The sequence below is a fragment of the Pseudopipra pipra genome, chromosome 6 (genome assembly GCF_036250125.1).
Source record: "Pseudopipra pipra isolate bDixPip1 chromosome 6, bDixPip1.hap1, whole genome shotgun sequence".
Taxonomy (NCBI): Eukaryota; Metazoa; Chordata; class Aves; order Passeriformes; family Pipridae; genus Pseudopipra; species Pseudopipra pipra.
In genome coordinates, this window is record NC_087554.1 from 54,015,756 (window position 1) to 54,035,117 (window position 19,362).

General features: G+C 41.7%; 1 long non-coding RNA gene across 1 annotated transcript in view; it reads left to right on the forward strand.

Moving 5' to 3' along the window:
* LOC135416253 (uncharacterized) overlaps window positions 1-18,572 on the forward strand; it is a 37,313-nt gene extending 18,741 nt beyond the window's left edge. Inside the window, exon 2 of the long non-coding RNA XR_010431498.1 lies at window positions 6,183-18,572. This is a non-coding gene — a long non-coding RNA (uncharacterized LOC135416253). The remainder of the gene's footprint in view (window positions 1-6,182) is intronic.
* Window positions 18,573-19,362: the final 790 nt, after the last annotated feature.

A 19,362-nucleotide genomic window follows, 5' to 3' on the forward strand; every position in this document is an offset into this window, starting at 1 on the left:
AAACAGCAAGGGATTTTCCTATCAGAAGGCAGTTGGTATCAGCAGATCTCCCAGCTTATCTAGATGTCGCATCTCTTCCAATTTAAATGCTACATCAGTGGTTATTAAACCTGCATTGCAAAGAAATAAAACTAAGGAAAACATTCTGGAGGGTGCTCTGGATTCCATTAAAGGATTGAATTTCTCACTATATTACACTTTTTCCATATGGCTGAAACATGGAGCTGAATACACTCGTATACTGCTAGTGGTATAATCCCAGATGGTGACAAATGACCTCATTTCAACAGCAACATATAGATCTTTATGACACCAATGCTTAGCCATGCTCTTGGGATATTCTCTCCAAACAATGAATGACTGGCAGATAACATGTTTAACTTCTGCCTTCACTTTTGTATGCAATTTATGACTAACACTGCAGAGCTACTCGTTTGTTAAGTACTCAGCCTTGTAACAGCGTATAGATGACATGAGATATTCCCTCAGCTGCCAGTGAAGGATCTCCTTTGGTCCGTGAAGGTCAACTGTGGTGCACGCAGCGTGTCACTATCTGTGTGCAAAGATATGCTCTGGCAGGGTAGAAGTGAGCTGATAACGTCTCACCCCTGCTTGGGCCCTTCAGCTGCCTCTTGGGGAAGTGTGAAAGGCTGCCAAGCTCAAGATGTGCTGCATCCTGCAATTTGGCTTTCCAGAGAAGAACAACCCCTCCCCCCAAACTCACCCACGCAGTTCTTTACCCCAAGAAGAGGTCATCACACAAAAAGTAGATAGGAGAGAAAGAGACTGCACACTTGACTATAACTGCAAAAGAGAGAAGTCTGGAGTCCTCTTGAGATGTTGTGTAAAGAGAAAGCAATCTGGGCTGTCTCCATTTTTACAGAAAGACCTCTGTGCTTTTGTGGACTTCATGGCCTGCCAGATGGAGACGGCTCCAAGTAACACTGAGCTCTTATTGCCGCAGAAAACCAAGGAGAACTATAACCCCAAGAACTGCAGGTGTAGGAGGGAATACTTGCTCAGATGATGATTCATGTCAGCATCTGAATAAATAAGGTCAGACAGCCAGAGATTATTCCAGCGAAGGGGAGTTGATTTGTTTGGGGGGCAGAAAGGAGGGGCTGTTTGTTTGTTTCATGTCATTATACTGAAACCCTGGCCTGCTCTGAGTTGTTTGGGTTTTTTTCCCCAAGAATTAGTATTCATTTATTTTAATTAAGACTTCAGTTAACAAAACATATAACTGGGTGTAGCCTACCTGAACTGGAACAGCTGAATCAAAAGCAGAAATCCTAAGGTTAGCGTACACTGTGTAGTCAGTATAATGCAGCCTTTATAAACATATCTGCAATCGTTTTAAAGAAGACGTCTCTACTACAGACCATTAAAAATAAAAAATTACTTGCCTCAAAGGGGTGAGAAAGGATTAATTAGTTAGTGCTCATGCAGAACTATGAAGATACAAATCGTGGGACTCTGTTATTAGTAAGCAGAAGATGCCAACAGGAAGCAGCATTGTTAAGGGCACGAGGACTAACAATGGTTTTGTTCTCACATTTGTAAATGAGTCTTCTGCTATTGAAAGGTGTTGGCCTTTCAGCCTAGGAGGCTGAAATTCTCTTTCTTCACCCAAAAGAGCCTTCATGGGCTGTGCATACTTTCTCACACTCCCTCACTGGTGTTACTCACTCTTAGCTTATAGATGCTAGACAGTAGCCCATTCTCCATAGCCCTTTTATTGCTTGGCCTCTGCTTCAGCTGCCAAGAGGGGTGCCATTTAGACTCATTGTTATGGTAGCTTTTATGATCTAGACACGGTGTCTAGGATCGGAGACTTCCTAGCAATTTTGCATATGCTGCTGCGCTGCCATCAGAAGAGAAGGACTCCTAGTTGCCAAAATTCTGGGCAGAATTCAAAGCAGTGACCTACAGATGAAAGGCGCCCCATCTGGGCCAGCTATGCCATCCAGCCCCTGAATGCCAGCTCTTCACTGAATGAAAGTGTATTGTGATGTGATGCTCAGAAGGGAATAAAAGAAAAAGAACCAGTTTTAAAATATCTGTGGATAACAACTGTCTAGAGCTACAGCTACAGACATTCAGACCTTGCTTACATAATATTTCTATCACGCACCATCCTCCCATCCAACTCCCCACCTCATGCCAAGGTGCTGGAGGGAGGTCTTGTTCTTATTTATGCAGCAATGAATACAAAATCAGAAACTTTCCACAGAAAGGTATGGTGCCTTGGCATGCTGGGGAAAATAGTAGAGCAAGAACAGTTTGTAAGTTAGGGGGAAGAGAAGGATTAAAGAAATTGGAATAATGGTATCCAAGTATTTCCTCTAAAAACAGGATGACTGCAGACCTTTAAACCCAAAGCACAGAGAGCAAAATATGCTACAGCAGAGTGAAGCATCTTTTCTCCCTACATTTGATATACTACTCACTTAGACAAGCAAAATCCTTTTTCACCCCATTGTCCTCAAGCTCCTTTTTCACCCCGTTGTCCTCAGCTCATGCCACACATTTGACCCCTTCCCTCCCTTCTTGCAAACACAGTGCAGATGAGGAAGGTGATTTTGTCACCTGGAGTTAATTTATGCTGTTCACTGTGCTGTGCTGCTGTGCTGGGGTGGAATCTTTTCAGATGTTGGGATGATAGGAGAAAGAACAACGAAGCAGCAGAGTATATGTGGCGGGTGGCCGAGTCATCCTATCACCACGTATTTGTGTAGTTTCTTTTAGTGCCATCCAATCTTTCCTTCTGTCCCTAAATGGCCTGTGTTGAAAATGTCCCTGCTTACAGTTGCTCAACTGGAATGAGGACAAATTGTTTGCAGTGGCACCCTTCCAAATGCTTGTGCTGTAACTTTTGTCTTGACTAGTCTCTGGAGATATCTCTAGAGTGAGTTTCCTATGACTCGTTTGCGCTATCCCTAAGTCATGTCAGATTTTCTTCCTCTAGTCTTTCAACTTTGTGGCAAAAATCTTGTTTAAAACACCCTCATCACAGAAAAAGCCAGAGCAGGCAGAGACTGTTGTTATGTCACAAGTTCCCCAATGAATTAAAAGCGAGGGGGTTGGGTCTCAAGGGTGCCTAAGGTTACAAGGTTGTTCTAGCAGACAAGGAGACCCACAAGCAGAAAAGGGGTGGCCACACCAAGCAGCTTTGAGTTACTAAGTCCTGGTAGTGTCAGGAGTGCATTGCCCTCCATACTACTACATCAGCCACTTTTATAAGTAGAAACGCCTGACCTCTTGGCCCTCCAGACTGCTTCAATTCAGCACTGAAGGGGTGGTGAAGGTACTCTTGCCTCTCACATTCGCATGTGAATTAGTCCAGGATAACACAGCAGCAAAAAAAAAAAAAAAAAAAAAAAAAGCATTAACACAGCCTGAAGAACTAAGCCAAGAAAGGAAGGGTTTATAGTTCCAAAAACCATTGGATGAAGTTTTGCACGTAGACTCATTAATAGACATTACAGAGGAAAAGGTTCATTCCTCCCCTCTTAGATGCATGACCTGTTAGATATATATGTATCAATAATATTCAAAGGCCATTGTGTGCTTGTTTTTAATGGCTGTTAAATATTAGTTTTTCATCAAAAGTACAATCTGCTTTTAGAAAAGAAATACAGAGTTAATGCTATGAAATGGTCTCACTACTAGGGCAGAAAACCAGGCCTGCATAAAACAGGCTGTCTCTTAACACGCTTTTCAGAAGATGATATGAGCACCCTCAGAGTGAGGGAGAGTGCAGCCTGGAGATGAGACAGCCATGGTTCCTCATGGAGCCTCTGGGAGTATTAGGGCCATGATGGCGAGCAAATTGTGGGACCATCAGCCCTTCCTGCCCTTTGACTGGAAGTAACCAGCCAGCACACAGACCTGTTGCAGGTTCCCTGGGGAGGGACTTTTCCCTGCTAAGCCTTCCCAGGGTCCTCAAATCACAGGGGAGCCCTCCTATGCAACCCCTCTCAAAGCATCTCAGCACCTTTTGCTTTGTGCCATGAGAAATGCAAGTGGGGAGGGAAAAAAGAGCAATGAAGTTTAGTGAAGGCATCTCATGGTTACAGTCATATGTTGTTCACTTTGCATATTGGTTCATACATCACATTACAATGGCATCTCCTGCTCTATCGATGTTTTCTAGACCCTGGATTCAGCAAAGAGGGATAATCTCCACTGCAGACATATCCCTGTATCTCTGAGATAACATAACCAGCTAGAAGTGGACACAGCACAGCCGGACAAGGCATTCCAGACACTAGGGGTTGCTCACTGTTATGAGGCTTAGCAAATACAAGGATTATGTATGACTTTGCAATTATTCTGGGGATTTAAAACCTTTGCCACTGACACTCTTTTTTTCTTTTTTTTTTCTTTTTCTTTTCTTTTTTTCTTTTTTTTAACAAAACTGGTGTCATACTGTGCCTCTGTCTGCCAGTTAGCCAGCCAAATGATTGCTTGCGCTGCATTGGGATCTCATGAAACCCTAAGACTACTTTGTTTTTCATTAGCACTAGAGGGGAAAAATAAATAGGCTGGGCTCACGGTTTATAATTGCATATGTATTTACCACTTTAAGACCACTATTAGCAATACAAATTAGCTCACTGCCCTTTATATCATCTCTGCAGTTCCTCTCAGAGCACACATAAGCCGTCTCATTTTTTGTCCGTCATGCAGCCAGATTCTAATCTTGGATGTGCTGGAAGCAGTGTGATGTACCTCTAAAAATGATCTGCTCTGCTTGCAAACAGAGTGACCAATATTTGGAGCCATGCCTTGACATTCACCATGTAGTTGGAAGTAGAACCTGTCCAGGCCAATCTTTGGGGCAAATCCAGCTGGTAAATGTTGTAGAGCAGAGGAAGTTTTTGTAGAGTTACTCCTGGTTTGCTTTGTTTTCAGCATCTCAAAAGATCCACGGGAAGAGGTCTGCTGATACCAGGAAGGCAGAATCTGCGCTTGGCATGATTGGTTTCTTCCATATAAGTAGTAGGGAAGATGAGGAGCATATTGTCAATAAAATGCAGACGTTATTTACAATTCAACTTCTAAGAGCTACCATAAAGTAGTGAATAGCAATGATTAAGTCCAAAGCCATTCTACTCTGTTTTGGTTACTACTTTATTCTCCCAGAGCTCACATTTTCAAAGAGACAAAGCAGAGATGCCCAGAGGAGAGGAAGTTTCATTCTAAGAAGCCATAAAAAGAAATGCATGGCCACAGATCGAGGGACAATTTTATGTCTCACATTTTTTCTGACCCTATGAAGAGCAGCTTTAAACTGTTGCTCTCCTCCTCAATTTTAGTGGAGGCTGTGGCAGACACCATAGTTTACAAAATAGAGGGTGGGCATGAATCCTGAAAAAGTAGATCCATAACAAAATCTTGGTCACTGAGGCCAGAAGGACCCCTTGCCTACCCTTCTGTCTGTGGCAGAATTGATCTAATTATTCTATAACTGTTCCTGCAGATGGGTGTCTGGCCTCGAATAACTCCGACAGTGAATGTCCAACGGCTCTTGGCAGCTTGTCCAATTGCCGAACAGTTCTTCTACAGTTTTGCCTAATATTTAACCTAAAACTTCCCTTCTGCTTCAGCCAATTATTATTTGTCCCATCTTTGTTGACTAATGAGAATAATTGATCCTTGTCCTCTTTATAACATTCCTTTATGTTTCCTGTTGTTATGTTCCCCACACTTTACTTTTGCCTTTAGGCTAAAGGTGCCAAGTTATCTTAACCTTTCCTCTTAATCTGAATGCCAGACTTCTTACTATCTTTCTTCCACTCTAAATTCTTCAATTTGTCCGCGTTTTTTCATACAGAATTGAATGTAGTTACTCCAGTTATGCTTTAACCAGTGCCAAGCAGAGCGCAATAATTACTTCAGTAACCTTACTGACCTCATCTAATAACAAAGGCAAAATGCAGCATGTAATTAAAATCTAAAAAAATAACTATTTTTAAAAGCTAATTGCCTTAACAATCAGAATATTCTACAGCTCAGAGAACACACACTAAAGAATTTAAAGGTTATTGTTCATTCAAAACATCTTTTTCAATTATATTCCGTATATTGTATTTTGAGCTATGTCCAGTCTTACTCCTATTAGGAATGGTCTGTGCTGCATCTCTCACACTCCCTCCCCATCTTTTTATTTCCTGCAGATTTAACTCCTAAAAGCTCCATGGGGTCCTTTCTACACCGAGGATATTCACTAAGGATTTCCCACTGTGGTGAACACTTCTTCAGCTCCACCAGTATGGCACAGCAGAGAACTCCCACTCATGCTTTTGATCCTTTAGTCTATTACAATGTCTTCCAACTTCGCTAATGTCAGTGGAGCAGAGCCAACAGTGAGGCATTTTTAGAAAGCTTCTTTTACAGGGACAAAGTTTTCATCTCCTTTGCCAAGTCCAGGGTGTCCTACCTTGAATCCCCTTCTCTCTGTTGTCTGGCTGTTCTTTTAAGAGCCCCTCTGTCCTCTTCACATCATCAGCACTGTATGTGCCCATCATGGTTTGTAACGGTACATACTCCTGCCTTTCAGTGGCTGTCTCTTCAGGAATAGAAATCCTTGTCACAACCAGTACAAATGATTCACCATTACTATCAGTCTGCTGACAACAGCCATTCTTGGAAAATGGTTACATGAATTTCTGGAATCCCTAAAAATAAACAAATTTGGCTCCATTAACAGGAATGGTAAATTCAGACTGCAAACCCACTTGACTACGCCAATGCATTTAATTAAATTGTTTTGCTATTACGCTGATAAGCAGAGATATGACTGTTGCTAGTAGATGTAATAGTTTCTATTCTTGTTGCCTCCTAGCACCTTAATTAAATTACAATTGTTCTGTTGGAAAACATGGCTGTGAACACCTCTAGGTAGACAACACAGGAAAATATTCCTAGCAATATAAAAATCAGGAATGTGATATTGCATGGTAGACAGGATAAAAAGGAACTGGGTTAAGATTGCAGTAGGGAAGATTCAGATTTGCTTTAAGAAAAACCTAATTGTGAATCATTGGAATATATAATCTGGATTTTCCCATACTGAATTATCTTCTAGTACAGGTTAAATGAACAGCTGACAGGAACGACACAGGCATAAGTGATCCTGCTTTGTTACACACCGATAATTGAGGTTGAGGACCCTTTCATCTTTTTTTTTGTATGGTTGTACTTTGCTTTAAATTTCTAAAAAATGAAGTAAATTCCTGCTCTCATTTACATGCATCTGAGCCTCTTATATTCTATAAAGTCTGTAAATTTACAAATGAGATCAGAATTTGGCTTCCTATAAAAACACATTGTAACATGCCAGCAATTGCTCCATAACAACGAAAAGAGCAAAGTACCTTGTTATATAGGTCTTGTCGCTCAACCAATACATACAAGGCAAAATAATCACTGCTTTTATAGCAAGACCTCATCCAAGTGCATGTGTAAGACCTTCCCGTATAGCTGAGTAAAGTAACACCTCCACACATTTCCACCTAGAGAAGAGGTACCTTTGGAGGCTGAATGAAATCAAACAGAAATATAACCTGCAAATTTACAGTGTGCAACCAAGCATTGGTTGTAGTCCAGGCAAACATGAACTTCAAAGACCTTTTATGTTTGCATGGTTCTTTGGCAGTTAGGTATTTTCTTCCTTCATTGTTTATTACGGTGCTCTGGATAGAGATTAAATTTAATAGCTCAGTATTTTTTTCTTTTCCACTTATCTTGAAATAAGATTTGCACACATATTTGTAACTAGATTAAAAACTGTCAAGTGGCTTTTTAAACAATTCTTGGTGCTTGCAGAAGAGTTGATCATGGCCTCTTACATACAAGTACTTCCCTGGACCCACTGATCCCATCCCACATGAATAAAGCTTTACCCTCTTTGTCCAGAATTAGAAAGGCACTTCTGCTTAAAGTATGCCAGGACACAAAATCCGCATAGTATTCCACTAGCAAATTCTGCAATAAGACTAAATTTAAAGCCTATTTAGGTCAGTTAAAGGCTTGCCATAAACTCAGTGAGGTTCGGGAGAGGCCCTTAACCTACAGGTCTTAAGGACAGGAAAGCCTCCATATACATGATAGTTCTTTGGGACATCACTGAGGTCAGCAGAGGCTGATTGACTTCAGCAGATCACTGAGGTCAGCAGATGCTCAGTGTGACAAGAATTTTATGCTGATCCAAAGCTATCAGAGAAATAAGAAGATGGGAAGACTGAAGAGAGTGAGTCCTCCCCACATGTCATTCACCTGCAGGCTGTCAGTGCTGTGGTGACCAGAAAATCCAACCAGGCATCCCTACTCATCCATGCTGTGCTTTGGAATTGACTAAAGAGGTCAGCACTCCCACATTGTGTAGAAATGATTACATGATGTGGGTTTTATTTTTAAAATAAATTGAAGATTCCATACCCTAATTCACACAAAAGCTAACAAAATATGGTGTTATTTTAATGATGTACAAATCAATATTATAAAAATAGGTAAATATTTCCCTTGGCAAGAAAATATCAAATATCTCATCCTTGTAACATGCAAGTTTTATATTTACACAGTGTAAAGCGTCCCACGTTACCATAACGTGTTAGTAGCATGAAATTTTTTTATCTGCCATGTCTTAAACAAAGCCTGAGTTACTGTCTGCAGTGCCCTTAAGCTATATGCCATAGTCTTCACCAGATTGAAACAAAACACATAGAGCAGCTAGCAGTAACCACATTAAGGTTTAATGCTTATAAACACAGAAGGTTTAACACTTGGCAAGCCAGAATTCCCCTATGACCTGAAGACATGCAGATCATGACCTGAGAATTAAGTGCTGTGTTAAGCAGTCAAGCTGTCTCCCTGAAGAAAAGACAAAAATAGCCAAAGACTAGCTGAGCCATTGGGTTGGCATATGTCAGCTGCGACCAGGCCCAATTCAGAGTCGATCTGTAGCTATGTGGGGCCAAGTCTGACCTAGTCCAGCCTTTCCAGGAAGGGCTTCCTAAGTAGAAGGATTTTCAGAGGCACTCAACACCCGTTGTCCCCACTGACCCCCAGGGAAGAGGAACACTAAGCTATCATGCAACCAAGTCTCAACGGAAAGCTTCCGGTATTAACTGGAGGGGGAGAGACAAAGTGAAATTACTTTCCCCTCTGTATTCCTAACCATGAAGATGCCCTCTTGCCTGCCCTGCCTCCTTCCAAGGGCTTCTTCTAAAAGCAAGTGCCACAGTCTTGAAAAGCCTGGGGATAGAGGGGGAAAGAGAGGAAAGAGGGAAAATTTAAGTGTGAAACAAAGGGTTTGAACTAAATATTTAAAGACAGATAGCTCAGTCTTCGTATCAAAAAAAAGGTCTTTGTTTTAAAAAAGTGCAAGGCAGAGAAGTTGATTTGGGAAAGATGAAGGTCAGCAAAACAACAGGTCCAAACATTAGAGATGAAGAGAAGGAATGCAGCAAGAAGAGGGGAGTGTTGAACAGCTGCCTGGGGGATCTTAAAAAGGATGCTCAGCATGCTCAAAATACTCTAATTTTGCCATAGTACATCTGCTTGTGCCAGATTCCCACACAGAAAAATCTCAGTGACATGAGACTGACCTGGCTATCATGGTTTTATTTCTCTTGCTTTTTTCACTGCAAACTGTGTTTAGCTTGTAAATACACAAGTTTTCTATTCTCAAGTATTTATTGCATTCTTCACAAATTAGTTTTGGGAGTTGGTCAATATGAAGCTCATCCATGAAGTTACTATACAATTCCTGTTGGATTAAAGTTGGACATTTCTCTGTTTGTTGGTAAATTGCCAAATGCTGTTACAAGTAACACTTAATTGTAATAAAATTTTATTCAGGGTCCAAAGGTGCTCATTAAAGAGAGATGTGTACATATATATATATATATATATATATATACACACACACATTAGTTAAGGCAACAAAAGAATCCCATGCTGCATAAGGCCTACCCAAAAGGCAAAATTTCCAATCTGGAGGGAATCCTGTTATTTCAACTTTCATTTCTATTCTAAAACAGGCCAAGAAATCAAAATATCAATGAAATAAATTGGTGGAACTCAAATATCAGTATAATTTAGGTTTGAAAATGTCAGTAGACAAAATACTGATGTTTCCAATTGAAAATGTAATGGTCCCAGGCTGAAAAGTCCTGGAATCCTCTTCTCACATGGATAGAAATCGACAATATTCTTCTAGAAATCCATGAAGTTACATTGGTGGAAGCCTTCACATGGGTCATAAAAAATACTTAGAATTACAAGCATTTGATAAAGCCAAGTGCTTTGGAAAGCTTTACACTTTCAACCTTCAGGGCATAAAGCAACCTAGGAATTGGGAGGAAAACTTCATGGCTCATTCCCATGGCTGCTATGGTGGAGGCCAGGGAGTCACACTGCCCCACCAGGGAGGTGGAGAGCACGGCTGGTGGCTGCTCAGTCTGAATGCAAGAACATCTATATTCTCTTTGTTTAGCAAATCCTGGGGCTAGTGCATATGACTTGTGAATGGCAGGGTCCAAACTGTCTGCTGGGCTTCCCAGCTGACTCAGGGAGGAGGCAGTAGCCTGCTCTGCAGTGGGAAACACTGGCTGTCAGAGGCAGCCAGGCAAGCTCTGGCAACATGCTCCCGAGGAAAGTGGAGACAAACTGTCTGCCCAGCACTCTGAATGCAGAAGTCTTGGACCCATGAGCAAAGAAACTCTCTTCAGATGCTTGACTCCTCTCCAGGGTTCAGGAAATTAGAATTTAGATATATTCATTGTGAGGGATACAAGGTGTCACTGAAGAAACCTGCTCTTCTGCTATCAACTGCTCCTTTTAGTGAAGACAACTCAAAACAACTCCTCCTGTTTGGGTCTTTACTGTGTGGGTTTTTTTGAACAAGATTCTTTCAAAAGGCCATAGCCTTCAGATCACAAGTTAATCTTTAGCCAGCTGCTTAATTTTTCTTAAAAACCTGGTACTGACCATTACTGGGAGGTGTCACTTTGGGGAAAAAAACACGGACATTCCCACGCAAAGCTCATTTTGCAGAGGACCTGGAGACAACTTAAGCTCTGCATGACACAGACATCAGCAAAATTCCCAGCTGACTTCTGATAAAAAAAAAAAACCAGAAATGGAAGCTGAGTGCTGCCATCTCTTCTAAGAGTGGGCCAAAGTGTGTAAGGACATTTCCACCACCTTCTCTGAAGGTGGTCCCCACATCTGGAGCAGTAGAATTACAGTGATGGGAAGCTGTGGTCTGGTTACCATCAGGCTTCGAATCTAGCATGCAATAAATACTATAAACCTCATAGAGTTCAGACCTGAGCATCCAAATTCTGTACATTCGTTTGTCCCAAATCTAGTGAGTTTAATCTCTGAACATGACTACAGTTTGTGTTTGTAGAAACTGGTTAGGAAAAGAAACAAGAGTGACATCTGCGGGCACTTACTTATGGTTCAGCATTTTTAAAAGTTTGAGATCACACAATTTGATAGTATGTCATGCAGTAATGCTCTAAGGATTAGACCACAAGGCAAAAAAAAAGACTTAAGGAAATTAATGGCTCAACTTTAAACTTAGGAATTTTTAGAGGTATTTAAAAAAATTAAAACCCCATTGCAAAAGAAGAAAAATTGTTTTTTCCAGAGAAACTAAGGTCACAGTCCAAGAAAGAATTCAGAATACACTGAACCAAGAGTTTTCTTGATAACTTCAGAACTAAGTTGAAAAAAAGCATGTTGATTTGTCCCCAGTTATTTATATTTAGTTAGGGGTAAATAATTTCAAAGACAAATTCAGTCACCATCTGAGTGAGACAATTCAAAGGAAGGGTCTGTCAAAAAGCATCCTGTAGAGTGACCTGCATTGTTCATTTCTGACTCATTCCCCGATTCCACCCCAGCAGTCAACCTCCCAACAAACTCCATCCTACAGTCTTCTCTAGCCTCCACAGTGATTTCATAGAGTTAGTCATAATGGAAGTGCAACAAGACTGAACTTCAAGTCATTGAACCCTCACACAAAATACGGACAGCTTTTTCCACATAATTCTACCAAAATTTTCCAAGTCTCAGGCTAGGGTCTTGGCCATCAGATTGTCTGCCCAGCACTAAGAAACAGCATCCATTTCAGAATTATTGAGAAAGTTGGAAAATCTGGAATGAATGAAATAACTTGTGATCAGGACAAAAAGGAAAAAAACCCTCAACTTCAGAAATCAGCTGAATTGAGCCAAAATTCAAGGCAACTGTATTTACGGGGGAAAAAAGGAAAGCCTGATCTAATCTCTCACCCAAAACCCAACCACAGTGTCTGAATTCAACAGGGTCAGGTTATTTTCTCATAGTATCACAACCACAACTAGAAATAGTCAAAAGAAGCAACTGTCCAAAGAAGCCACACATTTCATTAAGTTTCCAATACATCTCTCTGATCAAAGTGACAGTTACACTTCAGTAAAGTCTTTTGATCTTGTTGATGCTCAGCTGAATGGAATCATCACGTCCTCAGAGCTGTGCACAATGAGAACATAAATTATGACTGCTAGTCGCTGAAAAGATTGCTTGCTATTTTTATTCTGGTAGTTTTTTTCTTTAAGAGAAAAGCTGAATTCTCTCTGTCAAAACCAACAGAAGGGTTGTTTAAAGGTATGGCAAGATGCACATTCATTTAATGGAATACATACAAGAGTCTTTATAATAACTTGATGAGTTCCAGAAGTGGACTGAATACTATTGAGCAAAGTCAATCGTGCTGGTGATACATTATACCAAAAATGCAGAACTGCTTCAGAGGTAGATTTCAAGAATTAAAAAAAAAATCTCACCAAAAACACAAGGGAAGGGAAAAATACGAGGTGTGCATGGAGCAAATGGAGATAGCATTAGAGAATGAATGCAACACAAACCAGCTAATGGTTTAGGAAAAATTGGGAAAAATTGCAATTAGTCTTGCGCTGAAGTCTCTCAGCCAGCGGTTCCTGAGCTGTGATGTACAAACCACCCCTGGCCAACAAATCTTTGGTGGCTGACCACTGCCAACTGCCTGAGCATTGTCTTTCTTGTCCCAGATGTTACATAACACTGAAGATGCTGCTAATGGGTGTCAGACTAAACCAAGTCAGTGCTATCATTGCTACAGAGGCACTTACAGAACTGCACATGGGAAATGAATCAGATCAAAGGGCAGAGAGCAAAAATTTATTTTGCCCCTCTCTATACAGAGACACAGGGTAGTCCACGTAAAAAAATCAAAACCTTCTTTCGCTGTTCAAAAATTTGCACCAGCCAGGTTGAGTGGTCAACAGTATAACAAACCACAGCTGATATATCAGTCAATACAAAGTTTAAAAGAGTTCACAAAGGAAAAAAGCAATTTTGACTCTTGACTTAAAGAAATTCCTGGCAAAGGAAGAAACTATGCTCAACTCCCGAATAATCAAACACCCATCCACTGCATGTGGAAATTATTCTGCCACCATTTTACTATTCCAGCAGAGGTGGTGCATGGCCCTTTCGAAGCTTTGGCTCTTTTCAAAGGCTGTTATTTTAAATGTTTTAATACTGGGAACTGCATGGAGCTGGCAATTACGGAATTAGAGTGCAGAGTGGAGAATGTCACTTTGAAATCATTTCACTCAGTTCATTTCCTTTTCAAGCGCAATAGAAAGCAGATGGAGCAGGGAGGGCCAACGTGCCACAGAAGAACTCCCCAGGCCTTGGCCAGCACTCCCTTCCCCAGGTCTTACAGAAGGGTCACCAAAGCCCCATGGAGTTATTATTCTTTAGGAAAAACACATGCTAGAACTCAGCCAGGATCTTTGGAGCAAGTCACTTCACTTCTAGGTTTGTGTTAAACATCAAATGTTAGACCTAAATTGCTAGCAAGGTCAACAGGGACACGAAGTTCACACCAGAAGAGCAGTGCAGGGAAGCCAGAGAGAGGCCAGTGGAGCACAGCAAGAAGATTAAGTGCTTTGCAAAAGAGAAGCCTTGATAGAGAGAAAGAGGCCTCCAAAGAGTTGTCCAATATGAAGGAAAGGCTGTTACCAAAAGAAATCTTTGCCATATGCAGCAAGAGTTGGACAAGGAATTGTAATCTCAACTTGCAGCAAATATACACTGAGGTCAGGAGAACAAAAATAAATGAAGTGCAAGGTGAGTGAAGCATTGCAGCCTCAGTTTATAGCTGATGGTGCATCACTGGAGGTGTCGGGGAAGAGTTACAGGAATTTCTCCTAGGGACCATCTAGTTAAGTGTGATCTTGCCTCAGAATAAGGGGATGAATTCCAGGGACGCTCTCCTGTGCGACATCTCTTGGATAATTTAATAAATTCTGTTACAGCTTATTTCTTGTGTTTCTTATACAAGAAAGAGGGATTCCCCAGACAAGAGTAATGTACAACAAGAGAAACAGATTCAACTGTTGGAGTTGCAGTAGGATCTAACAGAGACACTGGAACTTAGGAAGTCCAAATCCATTCCCTGTTAGTGTAACCAGACAGATATTCCTCTCTCAGTGTCAGTAATGTAGAGAGCCCAAGTCTCACTGGCCAGGGTTACTTGCACCAAAGAGCAACCAGAGTGAGCCTCAACCTCTGAATCGCCCCATGCGCAGCTCCAGTTTGACTCATGCATCAAGCTCAACTCCTGTTTGCTACACTTCAATGGCAAGCATATTAAAGGTGGGCCAGGCTCTAAGCTTTCTGGTATCCATTGTCCAACATATAGGCAGCAGCAGCATCACCACTGTTCCCACTTGTTTCACCTCTGCTGAGCAAGTTGCTCATGCTCATCCCTACAGACCTTGCTTCTGTCTCCCACCTAACAAAGGATCTGCCTTCTTAAAAACAGTCTGTTTGGTCAAGGCATTGTGTCAGACGGACAGACTTGTTCAGATGGACCTCCAAAGCATAGACAAGACTGATGCCAAAGATAAGGGCAGCTATCCCAGGTTGATGGAACCAACATGGGACACAGTGTTCCCTCTGCTTTTTGTGTCAGTCTCTTCATGTTCACTGGAGGTGAGGTCTGGAGACCATTCTCTCCTGGAAGAGCTTGTTCTTTGTATCTAGGATCACCCTCAATGGAGGCAACACTTCATACATCAGACCAACTTCAGAGTTTCCTGCAGTTCCCCTTCTAGAAACCTGTAGTGAAAGAGAAAACTTCTGCAATTGCCTTAGAGGGATTTACCACTCAAAGTTCTCACCAGTTGCTGACAACCCGTTCAAGGCTGGCTATTACCGGTCATGGGCATGACTGTGATAGAGGTCTGTGCGATTTGCCAGCTGGTCTGCTCATGCAATATGTCCACTGAAAATACCAGAAGGCTGATACAAGTGTTTGCCCAATGTGCACTCTCCAGATATCCAAGCAAACTAATGAAACTCCTTAGTATCTTCCAGAAATACCTCAAGCAAACAGATTTCCACTCTTCCCATTTCTGAGCCTTAAACAGAAGGCTCAGAGACAACCAGCAGCTGCACCAGACACCTGCGAAAGAGCAGCTATTTGAAACACTGCTCTGTGGTATGGGAGCTAGGGTTCTCTTCCTATCTCAGATATTGGCAACATAACACTTTTCGGCACGTGGGCAAACTCTACTTACAATCTCCTACAGAGATTCGGGCACTGTATCAATACAAGGATGGGTCTGGCTGCCTGCGAGCTCTCAGCAGAGCATGTGTTCGGCTAGTTGACCTCAACATGACAAATCTGGGGCGACAGGCTGGACAGGTCATTGCGGCCTCTTGCATAACCCGTTCCAGGCCACCAGTAAGCCACCCATAAGCCAGGTCACCAATAAATCATTCTGGCAGTGTCTGTCTTTCTCTTCTCTCCCCACACACCCCTCAGAGGCAGTGTCTCTTTCCAGCACCACTGCCAGTCACACAGCATGTACAGAGGTTTCTTTCCACTTCTGTTCCAGCCACCGGGAGATTCAGTCCCTCTCCAGACCAGGGAGGTAGCTCCAAGACTATCAAGTATACTTATATGTCTCCAGATCCCTAAATCAACACCATGGCTATTGCTCCCTCACTTCTTTTCTGCCTGCTCATCTCCTTCTCTGAAGTGTATCTCCATGTTCTCCCTCTCTTTTTTTAACCATTGCTACAAACAACTATGCAGAAACCCTGGTGATGGAGTCAGAAAGCTTCCAGGGTGGGCTTGGATGGGAATGGCTGGCAGAGGGAGAGAGTGGAAGGTGTCCCCCAGAGAGCTGGGGCTGCAAGGGTGTGAGCCAAGAGACCAGACTGCTGGACAGGGAGTAGATGCATTAGGCTAACACTGTCTCAGTCAAATAAACTTCCTCTCTGCTTGTCATGCTCACTTATTCCCACCTCTCCTGCCTCTCCAAGGGATGGAGCTCATGTGAGAAAATGTACTCTCTCAAACATCACTTTAAGGAGCCACTGAGAGTAGTCTTTATTGGATGCAAGAAGTCAAACTAGGTATTTCCTTCCTCACTGTGCCTCAGAAGAGGTTCCAGGAGACAACCCTGCTCTTGCACTTTGTTTTAAGAGAATCAATTGATTCAAAAGGGAGTTTAAAAGCAACATGGCAAAAGGACATATGACATAAGCAGTCAGTATAGTTTCACTCTCCCTCCACTGCCTCATCAAAATTAACATGACCTTCATGATGAGGAGGAATGGTGAAAAGGGTTAAAAAGAGGCAGGAAGGTGTTTGAACTCTAGGAGAATTATTAAAAATCTTTATTCCAACACATTAGTATTCATTAAGAGGCACAGACAATAATTACATGTTTTTTTCACTGAGTTATTTAAACATGAACAGAGTGCTTGGCAAATTAACATACAGAACAATACTGCTCTGGTAGCTCAAATGATAATGGGACCTAATAGGATTTCCCTATCCCTAATTCTGTTGAATCCAAGTAAGGTTGGTTTGAAAATTGTTAATGTGCAGTAGGTGGCTTCCGAGATAATAAAAAGCATGTCTGTTCTCTGTAAAACAAGCTCTGAGGATGTGACAACACATGAAAAAGTCCTTCAGCCATGCCTCTGCTCAGCATGGTTTGGGTAAGCTGAGGCTGCCCTAGTGGCAGATTTGTCATATCTTGCTTCATTTCCATGTGCATTCTGCTCCTGTGGCTTTCTTGGCAGCTCCCTCTCAGCTGGTACTGCACCCCATTGCATCCACACACACAAAGCAAGTTCCTGGGCTGATGAACTTGGAGAGAACAGGCATCGCTGTCAGGAGGCACTGGAAGAAATGTCCCTGCCCGGGGCAGCTCATGGGCTTGATCTCAGCAGGCTGCACAGTGTTTGAGGCAGGCATGCAGGGAGGATGGAGAGGAATGGGCAAGTGAAAAGTAAGTAAGAAGTAAGGAAAAAGCTCAGCCAGCAGAGACACAGCTCAGCTAAGTCTCCTGAAAATTCCTCGGAAAATTAGAAAAACATCGATTCACAGTACCAAAGGAACACACATGCTGGCAGGGACATGCACATGTGAAGACAGGTGTAGCTGTGGAGAGGGCTCGAATGTGTGAGTACATTTGTCTGAACAGCAATAACCTCCTAGTTCCATTTTAATGTCACATCAAAAGTAAAGCAGGTGATGGAATACATGGGTCTGTGTGTGGGAACCAGCACAACAGAATGAATCTGCACAGGCTCACTGCAACTCCTCACGTCCAAAGGAGGTATTAGATTGGACAGAGATAGATGCAAGTTTAGAAATACAACAGACAGAAGCACTGAACAGTTTTCAGCAAAATCCCCACTCATGTAAAATGCCAGCATCCTGGACTAAATACCTTTGTTAGAAGTGATTGAATCCCTAACAGCTGTGACAAAATTACTTCACTTGTGGTCATTGTTGGTGAATAAGCAAAATTATCTTGCTATTGTTGCTATTTATAGCAGCACCCATAACACTAGCTGCTTTCCAAACAGATTTCTCTCCAGTGAGCCTGCGACAACTGTTATGTGCATGTGGACATAATATTATTGTCTTCTGTAGTACAAGTTGCTCACTTGGCTCAAAATTCACTTAGACTCACTCAGACTTCAAAGTTCAAATAGCATCATGGTGGGTGAAACTGGAGTTAAACAACCCAAAGACTGTAACTGTATAAGGGATATAAGAGCAATTCCCTCACTACAAGCACCATTTATCCTCTGAACAATAAGATTTTTAATGTTGAAAAGTATGTTTGATTTTAAATTCATACTTAAATTCATAAGAAAACACTGTGGTACTCTATGTTTGAACTAACAATTTTGTTTTGTTTTATCACTGTTAAAATTTTATTGACAGTAAAATCATCAAATACTTCTGGGAATAAAAAGTAATAAGTGAAAGCTTAGAGATTTAGAGAATAACATTTCAGGAATTTTGCCTCAAATAACCAGGTCTTTTATTTTTGTTGGTGCACTTGTATGCATGAGAAAAAACAGTGGTGTTCTGTCAAATAAAAAGAAACATCTTTCTCATTAGGACTGTGTTTATCACGCTTTCAAATGTTCTACAAACCAATGCCCCTATTTGTCACTGTAATTCAATATAATAAAAGCTGTCAAAACTGCTCACTTTGCTCACTAGAGACAAATTTGCTGAAGTTTTGCAGCATGAGCCAAATAACACAGCACCAGATCCTCCAGCTTTTATTTCACTCTGCTCTAGGCAGTATTCATACTGGTTTCTGTGCAATTTTTGCAAAAGTAAGGGCTGAAAGTTTCACTTTTGAAAATGAGACTTTTCTAGAAATAAACAGTCACAGAAATCCCATTTACAAAGCATGTTGGGTGACTGGAATGGTACTGCTTGTGAGTTCTATCTCTGAAATACCAAGCTTATTTCCTTCAGATTATTGCAAAATACAGACTAAGTACATCCTTGATGAAACTCCCTCGAGGTCCATGAGGTCACCCCCAGGATTAAACACTGCCTGACCTTTTGCATACAGAGCTCAGAAGCACTGTATTTTGACGCCTACTACGCCTTCAGAGATGTTAGTCTGTTCCACTAAAAACAAAGATTATAGATCTCATCCCTCGTGGGAAGAGCTTTGATGAAGCAACTCTCTGTTACTACCTTGTCCAGAGACTCTGCAGGACCACACTGTGTCCTTCTGGCAATAGACAAAATAGATAGAGCTATCACTCAAGGGCAGCCTTGACTAGTGCTACATTTTCCATGGTTCAAAAAGAACATTTTGATGCATTAAATAAAAAAAAAAACACATCGAGAGCTTTGTGTTGGGAATTGGTAGAGTGGCAGGCCATGTGAAAAGCAGCTGGGACAGTGCAAAGGATTAGAGTCAGCTGCTCTTTTTAGTCTTCCCCACACTACCGACTTGTCCTGAGATCTGGAGA